The sequence below is a fragment of the Pan troglodytes genome, chromosome 2, assembly GCF_028858775.2.
Source record: "Pan troglodytes isolate AG18354 chromosome 2, NHGRI_mPanTro3-v2.0_pri, whole genome shotgun sequence".
In the NCBI taxonomy this organism is placed as follows: Eukaryota; Metazoa; Chordata; class Mammalia; order Primates; family Hominidae; genus Pan; species Pan troglodytes.
The window spans coordinates 179,806,486-179,825,796 of NC_086015.1; the positions used below are offsets into that span (position 1 = coordinate 179,806,486).

A 19,311-nucleotide genomic window follows, 5' to 3' on the forward strand; every position below is an offset into this window, starting at 1 on the left:
TATTATTACTATGCTAATTTACAGATGAAGGAAGACAAGCGCAAAGCTCAGAGGAGCTCACAGCTGCTGTGCTTTCCTCCTGGAATCTTTTCCCCTAGCTCTAAACATGGCTGGTTCCTTCTCCTCCATCACGTCCCTGCCTAAATTCCACCTCCTCTCAGCCTTTGCTCATCATCCTTGCCCCACAGAGTCACACTCCATCTCACTTTTCTCACAGCACTTTACCAACACATTACCATCACTTTTAAATTAATTCATTTATTTTTCATTTATTCATGACCTATCTTGCTCATTAGTATAGTCATTCCATGAGAATGGTGCATAACAAGAAATGTACTAAACATATTTTTATAGGAATTAATAAATGTTTCAAATATCACAGGGCTAGTAAGAATGAAGAGGGAACTCTAACACACATACGTGACTCCAGATCTCAGTAGTTGAATCCTCAGCAATGTTCCTTACTAATTTGTTCATTCTTTCACCTTTTTATTGAGCACTTACTATGTTCCAATCACTTTTCTTAGCAAAGAGAAAGCAGTGGTAAACAAGATAAACAAAACAAAAAACTTAGACTTAAGATGTAATGGAGATAAAAGACAATGAATAGTTACAGAGCAACAAGTGCTATAACCAGGAGAATGCATGAGAGGCAGGGGACTGAAGATGCAGACAGGGAGCCAACAAGAGAGGTTTTGCAGAGAAAATTATGTCTAACAAATAAGTGAAAAGTTTGTAGAAGTCCGGTACTTGAAGGCTCAGGAAGAAGCTTCATGGAAGAGGGAATAATAGAAAGTTGTTTCAAGAAGACAGAATAACATGGACCAGGTCTTGGAGGTTGGCAAGGAGAGGAATGGAAGGAAGTGAAGGTCCAGGTCAGGAAGGGTGTTGTAAATGAATTATAGAGTTAGGAATTTAGGTCAAGAAAAAATTGGGGCACTATCAAAAAGCAGTAAACTAATTGTTATAATTAGTTTTTGGAGTAGAAAAAGGGAGGATGAAAGCAGCAAGACCTATTGCAGTAGTCACATGTAAATGGATAATAGCAAGAAGAACAGAAAGTAATAAGCACATTTGAGAGCTGTTATGGATATATTTAGAAAGGAGAATTCATAGGATCGGATTGATTTTATATAGAGGAAATGAGGAGGAAAGGAAAGGGTGAAAGAAAACATCCAGATTTATAGCTTGGGCAACCAGATGCCAACACTGAGACATGGAAAACAGGAGCCAGAGCTGTAGAATGGGCAATGGGGAAACGGCTGTGTGGACGGCCAAGGCAATGAGTGCAGGAGGTACATGGGGAGTTTGAGAATAGACTTCCAAATTAAGAGACCCAGGATGAAGTTTGATAGGAACCTAGAGTTCAAGGATGAGTACTGAACTGCAGCTGTAGATTTTGTTTTCATCAGGTGCTAATTGAAGCCATGCGAAGGATGAGCTGGCCTAAGGAAAATACACAGATTGAAGCCTGAGGAACAAGATTCAAGGGAGGCATGGAGAATTAGGAGCTTTAAAAAAAGACTAAGAAGACCCATCTAGAGAACAGGGAAAAAAGCTAGAAAGTGCCACAGGTGCCAAGAAGAGAGGATTTCAGAGTGAGGGGAGCCCAAAAGTCTAAAACCGTTGTAAAGCATATGTGGACTGAACGTGGACTGAACACTGACAGACATGAGGAAGAGGTAGTCAAAGTCATTGATATTCTAGGACTGAATGGCCAGACAGTTGGAGCCAGGATGATGACAGGACAGGACATGGACATGACATCTGTGAGTTTACTGGTGAAGACTTCAACAAATGGCATCTGAGTGTTCAAGGATGACAACAATACAGAGATGTAGAGAGTATGCCAGACTCATAAGCGTCTCAAGGGCATGGGTTTTTCACTTGGGTGGAGGCATATGGGTATACAGAGAAATGTGCAATAAAAATGAGCAAGGCTGGCCGGGCATGGGGGCTCACACCTGTAATCCCAGCACTTTGGGAGGCCGAGGCAGGAGGATCACATGAGGTCAAGAGTTCAAGACCAGCTTGGCCAACATGATGAAACCTCGTCTCTACTAAAAATCAAAAAAAAAAAAAAAAAAATTAGCTGGGCATGGTGGCATGCACCTGTAGTCCCAGCTACTAAGGGAGGCTGAGGCAGGAGAATTGCTTGAACCCAGGAAGCAGAGGTTGCAGTGAGCCAAGATCATGCCACTGCACTCCAGCCTGGGCAACAGAGGGAGACTCCATCTCAAAAAACAAAACAAAACAAAAAACAAGCAAGCCTAGTTCCCAACCAAGGCCCTGTTTTATCCCAAGACATAACTTACTTGACTCAAAACAAGGAATAGAAATGAACTTATATAATGTTCTGAAAATTTTTTACTATTTAAGTCAAGAAAATATATGTATGCTTACTGCTTCAAATATTTCATTAAAAAACTCCTACACATTTCAATATTTCAAATAAAAACAGCTGTGATTGGACATCCTAGCTGTCAATGATCTAGATTTTGAAAGACTGTATCATATTAGCTCCAAACTTACAGAAGAATTTGGGTGGAAAACAAATCTTTTAGCTAATTTCTATCTCTTAGATCTCTGAATGCATGTCTTGCTGCTTTCCAAAACCCCCAATTCATTAATTAGATCCTGGCAAATAAAAGGGAATTTCCCCTCATCTTGGCAGGTTTCTTTTAAAATGTTCTGATACAGAGGATGGAACTCATAATAGGATATTTTAGCGCACTAGTGGAAGTGCATCTTGGAAATAATAATGATTACAATCACCTAATATTTCACATGAGCTTCTTCATCTTTTCCTGGACTAGCTAGCACCCATTTGTCTTTCAATTAGAATCTTTAAAAGATAACTTTATGTTTTAAACTTAGGTGCTTTATGTTATCAATTAAGTTATGAGTCATCTTTCTCACAAAACCATTTTTACCCTTGATCTCTATAAACACAACTGTAGCTAAATTAGCCTCTTTTATGTTTGCATAAAGAAAAGGATTCCAAGATCACAGTTTTTCTTCAGAATCACAGACAAAAATATAAAAATTAACTCACATATATAAAAACAAAGTTTATAGTTATAATTGATAAGAAATGAGTGAGTTACTTTTCCTACCATACTCCCATGAAAAGAAGAGACAGGCATTTGGGATAGACAGTGCCAAAAAGAGAAAAAAGTAAACTCTAACTCATTACATCATCTTTCTCCACAGTTCCCAGGAAAAGGCACCTCCCAGCTCAGCACAGGGAGTTTATTTGGACCTAGGATTTGCTTTTCACATATCCCCAAAATCCTCAGTGTCAAATAATCTTAGGCACATGTGAAAATCAGTGACTTCATACTCCAGTCTGAGCTTCATTTGAGATTTTTTAAAACAAGTAGTGAGGACAGACACTCTAGGATTCCAAAAGGCCTAGGGATCAGTCAAACAAAGTGATTCTGCTGTCCTTCATGGTTGCCTACCTGTAATTCCACCTGCCACCCCCACTTCACAGCTTGTTCCTTGCTAGCAGATCGCTGCCTAATGTGCCACACATCCAGTCTCAGGTGAGACAATGACTGATCCCTGGCCTCCTAGCTTCTCTTACATTTGAGGGTGCCGAGAGAATGCAGCGTGAGCCAATGAGGCATAAACCAATATTTGCTTAAGGAAGTTGGTGACTTTTGTCTTCCTGAAGAGAGAGGTTGAGAATGATTGGATGTGTTTCCTCTTTCTTCTGTCAAGGTGGACAAAATATCTGGCACATCTTGTGATAAAGATGCAGCAAACATATATATATATATATATATATATATATATATGATCAACAAAGTAAGGCAGCAGAACAAAAGAGGAGAAAGCAATCTGATCTCTGGTGATAACTTGAGCAACTGAACTGATACCAGAAAAATCTCACCTCTGGATGTTTTGTTTTATGAGCAGAATAAATGCCTACTTATGTCAGTCTTTCAGGTGGACTTTCTGTTATTGGAAACTAAACACATTCACAAGGGATGCACATTTTTTATTGTTTCCTCACATTGGGCACATCGATTTTGGCACTCAGCTTGTTAGGTTTCTTTTTCTCCTTTTTCTTTTCAGCTGTCTGAGCAGATCTAGACTTTTTTTCCCAACCCAGTGCCCTGTGGAGAGTGGTACTGAGGATGGGTTCCACCAGTTTTAAGAGCTGTACTGGTCCTTGTCCCTTTCTTCTCCTGGGACATTCTTGTCTGCAGTAAGGGGAGTCATAGCTCCCTACTTTATTTGAAGTGGGCTCACCGGTCAGGTCCCACATTAAACCTCCAACCAGAATGACGTGGGGCTGGAAAATTCTTACAAAAAATTTGAAAATACATACTTCATTCTTTTCTGTAAGTAAAATATATCTTTCAGGAAAAGGGTACACACAAATATTGGTGTAGCTTATTAAAAACCCTAGTTAACAGAGCCATTATAAATTTATGTTTTTTCTAAGAGAGAAGAAAAATTATCATGTATAAGTTTATACTTTGAAGGCACCTCAAGCCTCTTAAGAGGAATTAGGCCAAAGAAGTAAAATCAACCTTTCCCTTAAGAAGACCAAAAAGGAGAGCCATGCCACTGGGGGAACTGGTTTAATTAAAACAAGAGGTAAAAAGCAATGTTCAGAGGTTCCAGGGAGTCTGGAGTTGTACAAAGCAAAGAGAGCAGTGCAGTGCAGACGAGAATTGCAGTGGGAGAGAAGCAGCCTGGGGCATGATGCCTTCAAGTTAGGTTAGGGCGCAAGGCAGCTGGTACAGAGGCTTACACGAAGCCAGTTGAGACCCTGGGGCTTTGAGAGCCTGTAGGTGATGTGCTCGGGGGCATAGGCAGAGGCCTGATGATAGATCGCTTCTCCTACACAGTAGAGCTGATGAAAGCCCTATGGGAAATCTTAAAAAGAAATATGATGTTTTCTCTTGTAACCCCCCAGTGCCTAGTATACGTGCAGTTAAGTGTGCTGATAAACATAAATGCTATGTCCTAGTTTTGTTTTTTCTCTCCAACCAGGTAAGTGCCTTAAGAATGGGAAGCATCGGCCGGGCGCAGTGGCTCACGCCTGTAATCCCAGCACTTTGGGAGGCCTAGGCGGGCAGATCACAAGGTCAGGAGATTGAGATCATCCTGGCTAACACAGTGAAACCCCGTCTCTACTAAAAATACAAAAAATTAGCCTGGCGTGGTGGTGGGCGCCTGTAGTCCCAGCTACCTGGGAGGCTGAGGCAGGAGAATGGCGTGAACCCAGGAGGTGGAACTTGCAGTGAGCTGAGATGGTGCCACTGCACTCCAGCCTGGGCGACGGCAAGACTCCATCTCAAAAAATAAAAGAATGGGAAGCATCTTTATCCAGACAAGTGTCTCAAAAAGCTTCTTAATTTAACTTAATTCCTCATTCATTCATTTTAGCATTTACTACGTTTTTAACTATATAAATACAAGGAAGAAAATTGAAATGAACATGATCCCATCTAGATAATCATGGGGAAAGTTCAAACAATAGGTACAAAATAAAATGACAAACTTTCCCACATCCCCCACTCATTCTCACCAATGATAATCATGCCCAGACCACTTCTCTCCCTCACCTAAAAAAGTATATATCTAGCCATGTTCTTTAATCTTTTCTAGAGAATGCCAGCTTGCTCCTCAGCTTTCTAAAGTATGTGCATATACCTTCCACAGTGACTCCAAACAAATATTCCAAGGTCTCATTGGACAAGACAACAATCCTAAATTCTCTAGGTCCTTGGAAATTTTATTGAATAAAATGATATTTATTTGGAGGAGGTAAAATTTATTATGATCTTTAAATAATCGTAATTTCTATACTTACATCAGGAAAGACATGAGATGAGTACAGATTCAAACACATTTATTTCTTTAGCCATTCACTCAGTCATCTTTATTTGGTTGCTCTGTGAATCTAGGATGTGAAAATCAATGGTCACTAACATCATAAAAAGAGAGACAACCAGGCATTGTGCTACCTCCTGACAAAAGTACACAATACTGCCTATGAAGTAACCTTCCCAAGAAGTCAAACCTGAATCTAGTTAAGGTAATCTGAATCAGATCACCAATTTAGAGAAAATATAAATGCTAAAGCAATACATTTAACACACCCCAGGAATACAATCAACAAAATCCAATCTGTTGGAAACACCATAAAGCAAATAATTTGATTTCTACAATAAATAAATTGATGGCAATAAAGAGATGAGTGAGAGTCTACATATTAAAAAGACACAAAATATAGCAACCAATCCAATTCATGAACTTGATTTTGATTGAAGCAAACAAAGTGTAAAATAAATGAGACAAGGACATTAGAACATTGGCTATTACTTGAAGATCTTTAAGAAAATGTTTAGTTGTAGTTATGATTTTTCCCAAAGTGCTGCTTTTCCTTAGCAATACATACTGAAATACTTATATAAAATGATATGATGTCTGGAATTTGTTTCCAAGCACTTCAAGGGGAAGGAGGAAGTAAATAGAATGAGATTGGTCATGAGTTATAAATAGTTAAAACTAAGTGACAGCTACATGTCAGTTAATACTATCCTATTTTTGTATATTTTTGAAATTTTCTACAATAAAAAGTTAAAACAAAAGGAGCATACATAAACTATTGCACTGAAATAGTCACAGATCAAATAAAAATTGAAAATTAAACTCTTAAAACAGTTATTTTGCTATAATATGCTATGTAGTTATTTTTTACCCCAAAGGTACCTTTTAGAACTTAGACCAATGAAGTTGGGTAGAGTCTGTTTTTAAAAACTAAATAAATCTTTATAGACTATATAAATCTTTATAGAATTTATTCTAGCTTTCCATACATTCTGTTTTTTCTCTCAGTTCACATTAGTGGGACATTAGAAAGAGACAATCAAAAGAATTTGGGGGCGCAGTGTCTCACACCTGTAATCCTAGCACTTTGGGAGGCTGAGGCAGGTGGATCACAAAGTCAGGAATCCGAGACCAGCCTGGCCAACATGGTGAAACCCTGTCTCTACTAAAAAAATACAAAAATTAGCCTGGGATGGTGGCATGTGCCTGTAATCCCAGCTACTCGGGAGGCCAAGGCAAGGAGAATTGCTTGAACCCAGGAGGCAGAGGTTGCAGTGAGCCGAGATCATGCCACTGCACTCCAGCCTGAGCGACAGAGAGAGACTCCGTCAAAAAAACAAAAAGAAAGAAAGAAAGAAAAAGACAGAAGGAAAGAAGGAAGGAAGGAAGGAAGGAAGGAAGGAAGGAAGGAAGGAAGGAAGGAAGGAAAGAAAGAAAGAGAGAAAGAAAGAGAAAGAAAGAAAGAGAAAGAAAGAAAGGAAGGAAGGAAGGAAGGGAGAGAGATTTGAGGCTAATCAGGGATAATGGCAAGAAACCAAGAATTCTGAAGAGTAGGTGTTAAAGGAGGTCTGAGATAAAGCTGAAATAACTTTAGTAATTTATGTAGATGATACAATGAAGCTAAGAATAGGGAATGTGTGTGTAATGGAGTCAGGTTAATTAGAAGGAGGAAAATGATTTCAGAGGAGCACACTGAGTTCAAAATTGGAAACGAAACTAAAGGAAGCCAAAATGTAGACATTTTAGGAGAAGAAAATTCTGAGGGAAAAAATCAAATGTTAAGGGTATTAGAAATTTTGAAAGATGAAGAGAAGAAAAATGCCAAGCTGTCCTGTAAATACAAGGTTTGAAGGATGACTTATGGGCAGACAGCACCTATTTCAGAACTCTTCAGGCTGAGGGTGGAAGAGAGGGTCGAAATGCCATTGTATGAAAGGCTGACCTCTCTGGGGTCTAGACACATTTGAAAAACTCGGTCCCTCTATGGCAGCACATGCTCTACCAATGGAGGATAATAATTCCACAAAACATAATTCAATCACCTTCTGAACCTTCAAATTGCATGTTGCAGCTAATAGAAGTATTGATTCAATTGTCAGAGTCACTATGCAATTTTTCATTGTACAGGAGCCTAGATGGAGAGAAGTCTAAAGCAGAGCAAAAATGGATAATGCACATTTTTTCTTTATTGCATCATGAATGAAGGAAAAAAAATCCTGCTTCTCCCACTTCCACTCATGCAGACCCAAAAACACTCAACATAGACTCAGCCATATTCTCATCATATCAGTTCTAGATATTGAGGCTACACAGTTCAAAGTGTATGGTCTTTGACTTCAGGCAGACCTCAAATCCTGTCCTATCCCTGCCACTCACTAGCTGCATTATTGAAATCATAATCCTTAACTTCTCACCTACTCATATGGTAGGTATAAGGATTAAATAAGATAAAAGTTACAAAGTACTTAGCCTAGATTCTGGCACATACTAATCGGTAGTGGTGACTATCCTTAGGCTGCTATAAGAGGAAGAATCTCTCATCAGGCTCAGAAACATGGTGAAGGGTTGCTAGGAGAACTTGAAGAACTGCAGCTATTGAAGCCAGTGGTCTATATCTCAGCAACCTCCAATGTCCCTATGTGGGTGACACCAAGCATACTGCTTGAGGAGATCCCACCTAGAGATAATATTAACCACACATTCAAAAGAAACTTGCCTATATGGTGTGATTTGGGGAAAACTCAGACTGTTCTCCAGTTAGTCTGCCATAATGCCTAAAATTCTCTCATCAAGGACAAATTCCTTTGGGGAAAAGATCCAATAAAAGATGATGAACTTTTCTAAAATATTAATCATAATGCATATTATATATTTATTTTTAATCCCCAGCACCTATCATAGTGTCAGACAAAGAGTAGGTGGTTAATAAATTACTCTTAAAATTTCACTGGATAAGTGTATATCACAAATATACTATGCCTTCAACACCGTGCAAGGCTTTGGGGAGGCAATAGGGAACAAAATAGATGAAGTTATTGCCTTTACTGAGCTTCTGATCTAGTGAATAAATGAATTAATTCATTAGTGAAGTAACAATAGAACTGTTTAGATGCTTAGACCATATGACCTTAAATTCTTGCTAATGTTTTACAATATTAATTGATTTACCTCCCACTGTAATTTGTCACAATTGTATTAACTACTCTAAAATGCATAGCAGTGTATGGTGGCTATGGTGGTTCATGCTATAATCCCAACACTTCGGGAGACCAAGGTGGGAAGATTGCTTGAGCCTAGGTGTTCAAGTCCAGCTTGGGCAACATAGTGAGACCCCTATCTTTGCAAAAAAATAAAAAATTAGCTTGGCATGGTGGCACACACTTGTAGTCCCAGCTACTCAAGAAACTGAAGTGGGAGGATTGCTTGAGCCCGGGAGGTAGAGGCTGCAGTAAGCCATGATTGTGCCACTGCGCTCCAGCCTAAGTGATAGAGCAAGACCCTGTCTCAAAAAACAAAACAAAACAAAAAATACATAGCAAATAAATATGGTAAGCAGAAAGACCCAAAATTAATTTTTCTTAAAATGCATTTTAAAATGTCTAACACTCGCCTCGTTGCAAGCCAGTCTTATTCTATTCAGACAACTGCTTCACCAAGTAAGCCAAATGTGGTTATGTTCAGATGCCCTGCAGGATTATTTTCCAATTTGGGGATATGCTTTTCTCGAGGACACATTGATGACTGAGTTGCCTAAGCTGGACTTGAAGAAAAGACAACAAAAGGCTTAAGCAGAGATAATAAAAATTATTCTGAAACATAAATTGGGTGTTACCTTCCCCAAAACCATTGAAAAAATTAAAGCCAAAAGAAGAGGGCACTCTGTAGGGAAAAACAGGGAAAGCTAATGAAGTAGACCAAAAGACTAAGGGTGTCATTAATGCAAAACAATGCATTGTTTAGAGCACACCCAAGGTTATCTAATTTTGTGAAGTTTGTGCTTTTCATTGTCTTCAGCTATTTTATAATTCTGTAAAGGTAGACATTAACCTGCAGAAAACTGATAGCAATGCAAATAATTCTTGGTTAGAGGCATGCAAATAAACTCTGTCCAGTGGAAATTCAGTTGACTTCCCTCTCCCACTGTTGAAGAAGCTAGTTTTGCATCTACTAAGCAAATTTAAATCAGCCTTTCTGATGAGCTTGTGTATTAGTTGGCTGTCAAAATTCTCCTTTGTAGCAACCAGTTTTAACAACTTTTCCAGTTCCTTCACTAATCAGTGAGTGAAATAAAATTTTTGACATGTATCTATTTCATATTTGTATAAGTCATGATTATATCCTCTTTCAACATTTATCCTTTACCAATAGTGTGCAAACCAAGTGAAATATCCCCACCGTAGTCTTTATAACTCCTTCCTCTTAAAAGAAATCAAGACCGAGACAAGTTGATCCATAGAAAGTGCTATTTGATCTAATAAGATCAAATAGCATACATAGAAATACAATTCCTACGGACATGGATTTGATAAAGCAATCATTTTACCTTCCTGAAAGGGGTATGAAAGGGCATTTCAGAAGTCCTGGAGGATTTATACCTTGCCCACAGTGGAAGAAAATAATTATATTAGCCTCAAACCATCACCACAGGCTCATTTCAAATAACTATGAGGAACTACAGCCATATAAGCCAGTAGGTACTTAGTATTGTATAGATCTATTTAGAGATGATCATTTAGAGAAATGAATCAAATTTTATTAGTTTGCAGACAGGAATTTCAGCTCACCAAAAATTATGCCCATATCTAAGTGTACTTTCCTTACTTCTAGAAGTTAGCAGTGCCCACATTCTCTTCAGGTCCTTTTTCATCACATAATAAAGTCATTCTAAAAGTGGAACAGCATTTCTTTTTTTAATGTGTTCATAACATGTGATTTGCTAAATCTAAAATAATTTATGTTGCTGCTAAATTCCCATTATTGTGTCATTATTCATGGTTTGGTTATTGCAAAACTTGGACTTGGCTAATGATTTGAGACTGGCCGTGTGACAGGTCTGGGGCAGTGACTCTACACAAGAAACAACATGTGATGAGGCCCAAAGACACATGTTCTCTGAATGAAAGCAATATACTCAAGTTATGTTAAACTCAGGTCAGACTTTTAGAAATGGACTTTTGCAAATATAAAGCATATAATTCCCATAAGATGCTCCTCTTATAGGTCTGAAGATTCAAAATGTTATGAATGAAGAAATAAACATGAATGTACACAGAGATGTGGAATTTGTAATTCATTAACAACCATACTCTTCTTATTATATTCACTAGAAGCAAAGCTTCACCAAGGGCCTAGAAACCCAACTCACTACAGTCTACAATGAATTCTTCATCTATGTAATGAGAAATTTTATCAAATGACTTCTAAGACCCTTTTAAGCATGTAGAAAGTATATATTTTTAAGTTTTTTCATACTTTGCAGTTTTTCATAAAACTTCAACACAAGTGAACATTTTAGACAGTGGATTTTGAATAAACAAAATAAACTTTTGAATTCAAACCCACTCAGGAAGATTTAGAATTAAAAGTAAGATTAGTTTATTATTTAAATGATTTTTTAAATCAGGCACAATCAAGATAAATGATAGAAATCTTAGTAAAGCCCTCTGGAGCCTGACTAAAGGAGACAGCAAACAACTTTGGCACAAATGTGCTAAAAGATGGAGTGAGGAAGATGTGAGCTCAGTCAGTGTTAGACAGGCCAAGTCTAAGGTGGAAATTAAACCAGGTATGTGAAAATGTAGACCTGGAGCTCATGAGATGTCAGGGCAGGAGATATAAAATTGATCTCTAAAGCCATAAAACAGTGAACAGAGGCAGACAAGCCATCCAAGAATTTCAGAGAAGGACTGAGAAAAGAAGAAGGAAAAAACAACTGTACGTTTCTCCAAAGCCAAGAAAGAGAGCAAAGATTCAAGCACCACGAAAGATAAAAGCAGAGCTCTATTCATGCTCCACCAAATTCGGCAGGAGGCTCCAAAAATTATGGAATAATGGATATTTCCCATTAGCAAAAAAAAAATGCTACTATGGTCCTTGCTTCCTGAAAGTTAAAGATAGTAATTCTGTATTTTCACTCAGAATCAGAATGTGTAATAAATTTTTCTAGATTGGACACATATATGTGAACACTTGTACCTTCCTACTGTACAAGATCAACCTGAGAGCACCTGGAAAAAAAAAAGTGTTCTTTCTCTCTTTTATTGATTTTTTAAGGAGATGATTTTAATCAGAAAATACAAAATTGAGATTAAGATTTAGCACGCTGCAAAAACTAGGCATCTACAGTCATTAGTGTTGAAAAACAAGATCTTTATGAAACAAACATGATGTATTTTAAATAATATCTATAAAATATAAAAGACTACAGATTCATTCAAGGCTAGTAAATAATGAAAGAAAACTAATCACATGCGAATGTTAAAAGAGTCAGAGATAATCATGAAAAACCGTGATGGTAGTTGTATTTAGGGAGGGGTGAGAAGCAGGTTTTTAAAAGATAAAATGCAAAGGCTTCTCCTGTACAGTTTGGTAGCACAGAGAGGTGGTTAGTAGCCCTGAAGAAAATAAAATCCCAGGGTTTAGACAGGCTACCTGAAGATTTTACAGGGCATTATTTAAACAGATGGCAAGCGCTGTTGCTGCTTAGCTGCTGTTTATTCCTAGAATCTTCTTACCCTAGCCAGGTCACCATACGATCCAAGCAGTGCTTCCTTGCACATAATTATTCTTAAGGCAACTACACAGCAGAGAGCTGGAAATGAGTCTCGGTTGAATAGCATTCTCTTGATTTGACTAACGCCCTTTTGCATCTATCTGCACACCCTCCTGTAACATTTGCAGGCACTGAATTGTGCCAAAGAGTTTTGACAAAGCTTCAGGTGCGGTCAGTAGCTTTTCCTTTCTTTCTTTTTAGATTGGGAGGGATGGGGGATAAGAGTTGGGGAGATGTGCTGGGGTGCCACAAGTACCACTGTGAGCCTTCGAATGCTTCCCGAGTAGAAAAGAAGTAAACATCACTAGAGAAAGGATTTCTAAACCCGTTGTGCTTGTTAAAAAGACATACGAAGAAAGACCCATGAGGGCAAAAATAACAAACCAGCTCTCAATTCATTTTCCAAATCCTTCCAAGGGTTTAAAATAGTTAAACCAAGGCCCCAGCACATCTTTAACTACCGAACAACACATTCCTTTTCTACTTTTTATGACTCCTCACACAATTTATATTCCTGCTAAGAACCCTGTCTGGCTTCTTCCCCAAACCCATGCCATACAGGAGCCTGGCTCCATGCAGCCCTCAGGGTCCAGGCTGTGGGAATGCAGGAAGGTGGTGCTGTTGTAACAAGGTCCTGCCAGTGGAGAGAGCCCTTTGGCCAAGGGCACTGTAGGAAGCGCATTGTATGAATTCTGTCTTGTCTTGACACCCTTGTGTGATCCTTAATAATATCAGAATTTCATTAATATGAATATAAAATGACATGCTCTTTTAAAACACTAATAATGTATTAGAATTTAAGGCAATGTAGTGCCACAACATTGAGAGGAAAAAGCAAATCTATATGACACTCCAGCAGAGTAAATATTGAATACCAGCACGGTATAATTTAAAGGCAAATACTGATTGTGGTTTCACCAACAACCAATCATCTTACAGACTACTTCATACCAACAAAGCTTAGGGTGTATCTAAGCATATGGCAGCAGTACTAAGAAATATCGTCCCTGTTCTACATTGTCATTGCCCTAGGCAACAGATGACATCCCACACTTCCATGTCTGCTCCCAATTCTTGCTAAAACCGCTTTATCACAGCATCTCTTGTACAAGTCCCTTTCCTACGTACTCATTCATTGGATCCTTGTCCCATTGGGAACACAGTTTAATACAGAGGGGAAAAAAACCATGTTTTAAAGTCAGAAAGCCAAAGATTCAAATCTCAATTCTACCACTTAGAAGATCTGCTGCTTACCTTCTCAGATGGCATTATCTGTCACATGTTCTCTTAAAAAGTCAAAGCTCGGGGATTCTGGGATGAGCAGGGGACAGATTTCCTGGCGACTCAGGCACTGTCTCTATTCTCCAGGTGGTGACGATCTAAGCCTTATCCGTACCCTCCATTTTGGTTCTTGTTAAGGGGCTACTCACTCTATGCTACAGAGGCTCCCCAGCAGTCATGTGCAATCAAAAATAAAAACAATAAATTTCTTATTAATAGCATTCTATTTGGCCCTAAATTATAAACTGAAGAAATGGCTGGCCTCTGTTCTGCTGTCAAATAATAATGCCACTATTTGCACAGTGCTTATTATATGCCAAGCACTTTACACACAGTATCTCATTTCATCCTAACAAGAACACTATGGAATAGGTGCTATTCCTCATCATTCTGCAGATGAGGAAATTTGGGCACTGTGAGTTTGCATAACTTGCCTATGTTAAAAGGCTATCCAGTGGCTGGACCTAGATTCAAATGCAGGTAATCTCTACCCTGAGCCTGATTTTTTAACCACTACCCTCTACTAACTCAAAGTAGTAGTACTGGGCTAACTGAGAAGAAATGCCTTCTCACTGTTCACAGTAAGAAATGGAAAGAATGGGGAAAAAATAAGAGAAGAGCACAGTAAGAGAAAAACATTTTATCATGAAGACTTACTTAAGAACAGGCATTATGAACAGATCAGCATGGTAATACAGGGAGACAAAGCATAAAGCATTTTAGCGACTTAAATAACAGCTAAAGAGAGAACACATCTCCATAATTTTATAATTGTCAATGTGTGATAATCTTCCAAGTTTTATGACAGTGCTTATCAGAGTGTACTATAACTATTGCTTTTCACGTTTATTTCCCTCTTATACTGAGAATGTGATCAGAGTCCTATTCATCCTTGTACCTGCAGAGCTTAGCCCCACGACTGGCACCCAGCAGACAATCAAATAGTGTTGGATGAATGAGTGATTTGAATGCTGAAAACTCAAGTTAATGTTTATGGGTGCCAAACATTTAAGGATTTTTAGGGAAAGAAGCAAACCACTGAGGCCTGAAGCAGTAAAGTGCCTTAAGGAAGAAGATCTTTACCTGGATCATGCAGAATGAGTGGGATTTTAACTTCAGCTAAGGACTGATTGAAAGATGACAGGGTGTTGTTTTAATGGCATTCCAGCTTTTCTCGACTAAACTTGCCAATTCTAGGAGCCAATACTTAGAAATGCAATATTGTTTTCTTTTATGAGCTAGGTTGAATAATCCTGGGACCAAAAGCTGTAAATAAAAGATAGTACATTTTGGCAAACTATAAAAAAGAAAGGTGCTAAAGTAAAACTAATTAGAAAGTGTATGCCAAGAAAAAAATCACGACTCTGTTTTTCAAGAATTGTCTCTTCATATAATTGCCTATGGACTTTCTATTATCCGGTAGGAATACTGCAATATTCCAACAGCCTAATTTAGATTTCTACCACTCCCTAATTCTAACATGTGTTTAAAGAGTTTCATGGTCTTCGGATTATTACTTTAAAAACATATTATCATAAAGAATACACAGTGATGTTGCTTTGGCACCAACATACATTTTCAGAGTTACTCTTACTGAAGGATATTGAGATTATAACAGAAGATAATTTATTTCAACCTAACAGGCATACTCAGAACAAGCCATCACTCTTCTGTATTTCTAATACATCATTTTCCTCATTAGATTTTGCTAGTACAACCTTTCCACCCATATGCATTCTTCAATGACATAAGTTTACATTCAATTGATTGCTTATGGCAATCAATTCCTTAAAAGCTACTCTTGAGTTAGGAGCCTGAGTTTATATATGCATCATAGTTTTCAGAAAAAAAAAATGAGTTGTCATAATCATCCATGGACATAGAGTTAGAAAATTTAGGAACCAAATTGGAAGAGATAAGGTAGAAATGTATTACAATTGTTTTATGCCTTTATTAACATAGACGGAATCATCATTTTCAGTGCCAAAATTTGGGGTGTCTTAATGATCATCCATTATTTCATTCCATAACATTTATTTCCATCACGTTTATTTCCCTCTTATACTGAGAATGTGGTCAGAGTCCTATTCATCCTTGTAACTGCAGAGCTTAGCCCCATGACTGGCACCCAGCAGACAATCAAATAGTGTTGGATGTATGAGTGAACTGAATGCTGAAAACTCAAGTTAAATGTTTATGAGTGCCAAACATTTAAGGATTTTTAGGGAAAGAAGCAAACCACAGAGGCCTGAAGCAGTAAAGTGCCTTAAGGAAGATCTTTACCTGGAACATGTTTTAAAACATGTTGGGACTGTGATGCTGAATTAAACTACAGCTGGGTTCTTTGTGTGTCATGGACAACATTGATATTTTGATGAAGTACGGGGATCCTTTGTGTATCAGTTTAGTATTGCTGCTGTAACAAAGTAGAACAAACTTAGTGGCTTAAAACAACAGGTAATTATAGTTCTGTAGGTCAGAAGTCTAGTACAGGTCACACCAGACTAAAATAAAAATGTGGTTATAAAATAAAAATATAGTTACTGAAAGAAATATTTAAGCAAATTCGTGGTTTAGTTATATGTCTGCATCTTCACTAATGCTTTAAATAATAAGATCAAGTGGTGAGTCTACTAACTAGTATATTTTTCAAAGGGTTAAGCATAAATGATATTTTAATTTATTAGAAAAAACTATAAATGTAATATGAAAATATGTGTGAGTTCCATTGGTAACAATGTCACAGCTATTGCCAATACTATTGTGCTTTGTTGCTTATGCTTATAATTGAAAGATATGATAAATTTCAGTTTTAAATCAGTTAAAAAAAGAAAGATGTATGTGCACCCTTCACCCCCAAAATCACACAACTCCTGAGTTTTTAAATCCTAAATTCCTGGTACAGAGATCCTAAAGTTCTGAATTAATTTTTTTTTCCAGTATATTTTAGTGAAAACTTCTAGGGCAGAGAATTTTAGATTGGGCCATATAAAATGAAAATCAGTGACTTTTTAAAAACCCATCTGAGAACGTAGGTCCCAGGGCAAACTGGAACCCAAAGCCAAGATCATCTGGAGCAAAAGCCATTGGAACCACTAACTAGCAGCAACACTTAGATCAAGCTTGTCCAACCCATGGCCCAACAGGCTACATGCAGCCCAGGACGGCTTTGAATGAGCCCCAACACAAATTTGTAAACTTTCTTAAAATATTTTTGCAATTTTTTTTTAAGCTCATCAGCTATCATTAGTGTATTTTATGTGTGGCCCAATACAATTCTTTTTCTCTCAATGTGGCCCAGGGAAGCCAAAAGCTTGGACATTCCTGACTTAGATGGTAATTTTGGTGAATTGATGGCGATGCTAGAAATCTAAAACGGAGCAAGAGTGGTGAAGATTATCTGATGGGCCCAGGAGTAGACTCAACCCAAGGAAATAACCAGTGACCTTAAAGAGACACAAGCAGAACTTCCTGAACTAAAATGCAAGGAGAAGACAAGATGAAAAAGAAAAACAAACAAACAAACAGAATAAAACAGAATAGCCAATAGTTATGGGACAATTTCAAAAGATGTAATATTACAGAATGCCAGAATGTAAAGAAAGACAAAAGAAATATTTGAAGTAATAATGGCCAAGAAATTTCCAAAATTAATTATAGACAACAAACCACAGATCGAGGAAGCTCAGAAATAACCCGCAGAATAAATAACCTCCCTCTCTTCCCTCCAAAACCAAAAACTATCTATAGGCATATCATATTCAAGCTGCAGAAAGCCAAATGCAGAGAGAAAATCTTGAAAGTAACCAGAAAGAAATAAAATGCTTTACCTATACAGGAACAAGGATAATAATTACAGCGGACTTCTCACCAGAAACTATGCAAGCAATATTTAAAATATTTAAAGTAACAAAAAGCAAAATATTTAAAGTGTTAAAAGAAAAAAACCTGGAATTCTATATCAAACTATATTATCCTTCATAAATGAAAGAAAAATATTTTATAAAACAAAAACTGAGGGACTTCATTGCCAGCATATCTATCATGTAAAAAATGTGTAAAGATTGTCTTTAGATAGAATGAAAGCTATGTAAGCTGGATACTTTAGTCTACATTAAAAAGGAAGAGCAAGGGAGAATAATAAATAAAGAAAAATTAAATACTTTATTTTTCATATTCTTAATTGATTAAAAGATAACTATTGCATATTTACTGTTACTAAATAATAACAATTTCTATCTTCTGGATAACTAGAAGAATGACAGCAACGTCACAAGAGATGCAAGGGACAAATCAGGACTACATGTGAAATGGAATACTTTCATTTGAAGGTGAACTTAGATTTGTTGAAATTTTATATTGTAAACTCTAGGACAACCACTAACAATATTTGTAAAAGTAAGATAATACGCTAAGAGAGAAAAGAAAATGGAATTATATAAAATGCTCAATTAAAATGAAAGAAGGCAGAAAAGACAGCTTTTGGCAACAAATAAAAAACAGTAAAAACATGGTTGCTATTAATCCAAGTATATTAATAATCACTTTAAAGACAAATGATCCATATATACTAATTAAAAGACACACATCATTAGAGTGAATTAACATACAGAACTGAACTATATGTTGCATACAAGAAATTTACTTTACATATAGACTCTGATAGGATAAATGTAAAGGGATGGAAAAAGATATACCATGCTAACACTGATCCAAAGAAAGCTGAAGTAACTCGATTAATTTGAGACAATGCAGACTTCAGAATAAGAAAAATGCCATGGATAAACAAGGCAATGATTAAATGATAAAGGGACTGATTATCCAAAAAGTCACAACAATCCTAACAATAGAGCATCAAACCATGTGAGGCAAAAACTGATAGAAGTTTAAGGCAAAATAGATAAACTTACTATTATAGTTGGAGACTTAAACATCTATCTTTCAGCAATTGATAGATCAAGCAGGCAGAAAATCAGTAAAGATTTAGTTGACCTAAACAGCAATATCAGTCAATTTTTTCTAACTGGCATTTGTGGAATATGCTATTCAACAACACTAGAATATACTTTCCTCTTTGGATCACACAAAATGTTCAACAAGTTAGATCACATTCTGGGCCATAAAGCACATCTTACTAAATTTAAAAGTATGATATCACACAAAGTATCAGCTCAGATAACAATGGAATTAAAACTAGAGATCAATAACAGAAAGAAAGATATCTGAAAACTCATCAAATATTTGGAAATTAAACAATACACCTTTTTTTTAAAGTTCCAGGATATATGTGCAGGATGTGCAGGTTCTTTACATAGGAAAACATGTGTGATGGTAGTTTGTTGCACCTATCAACCCATCACCTAGGTATTAAGCCCTGCACGCATTAGCTATTTATCCTGATGCTC

The 19,311-nt window shown here is 37.1% G+C and overlaps 1 long non-coding RNA gene across 1 annotated transcript in view; it reads right to left on the minus strand.

The window, feature by feature from the left end:
• LOC100612016 (uncharacterized) overlaps positions 1–15,154 on the minus strand; it is a 31,449-nt gene extending 16,295 nt beyond the window's left edge. Inside the window, exons 1-2 of the long non-coding RNA XR_127425.4 lie at positions 14,990–15,154; positions 13,880–14,070 (exon numbers count right to left, since the gene is read on the minus strand). This is a non-coding gene — a long non-coding RNA (uncharacterized LOC100612016). The remainder of the gene's footprint in view (positions 1–13,879; positions 14,071–14,989) is intronic.
• Between the last annotated feature and the right edge of the window lie 4,157 nt (positions 15,155–19,311).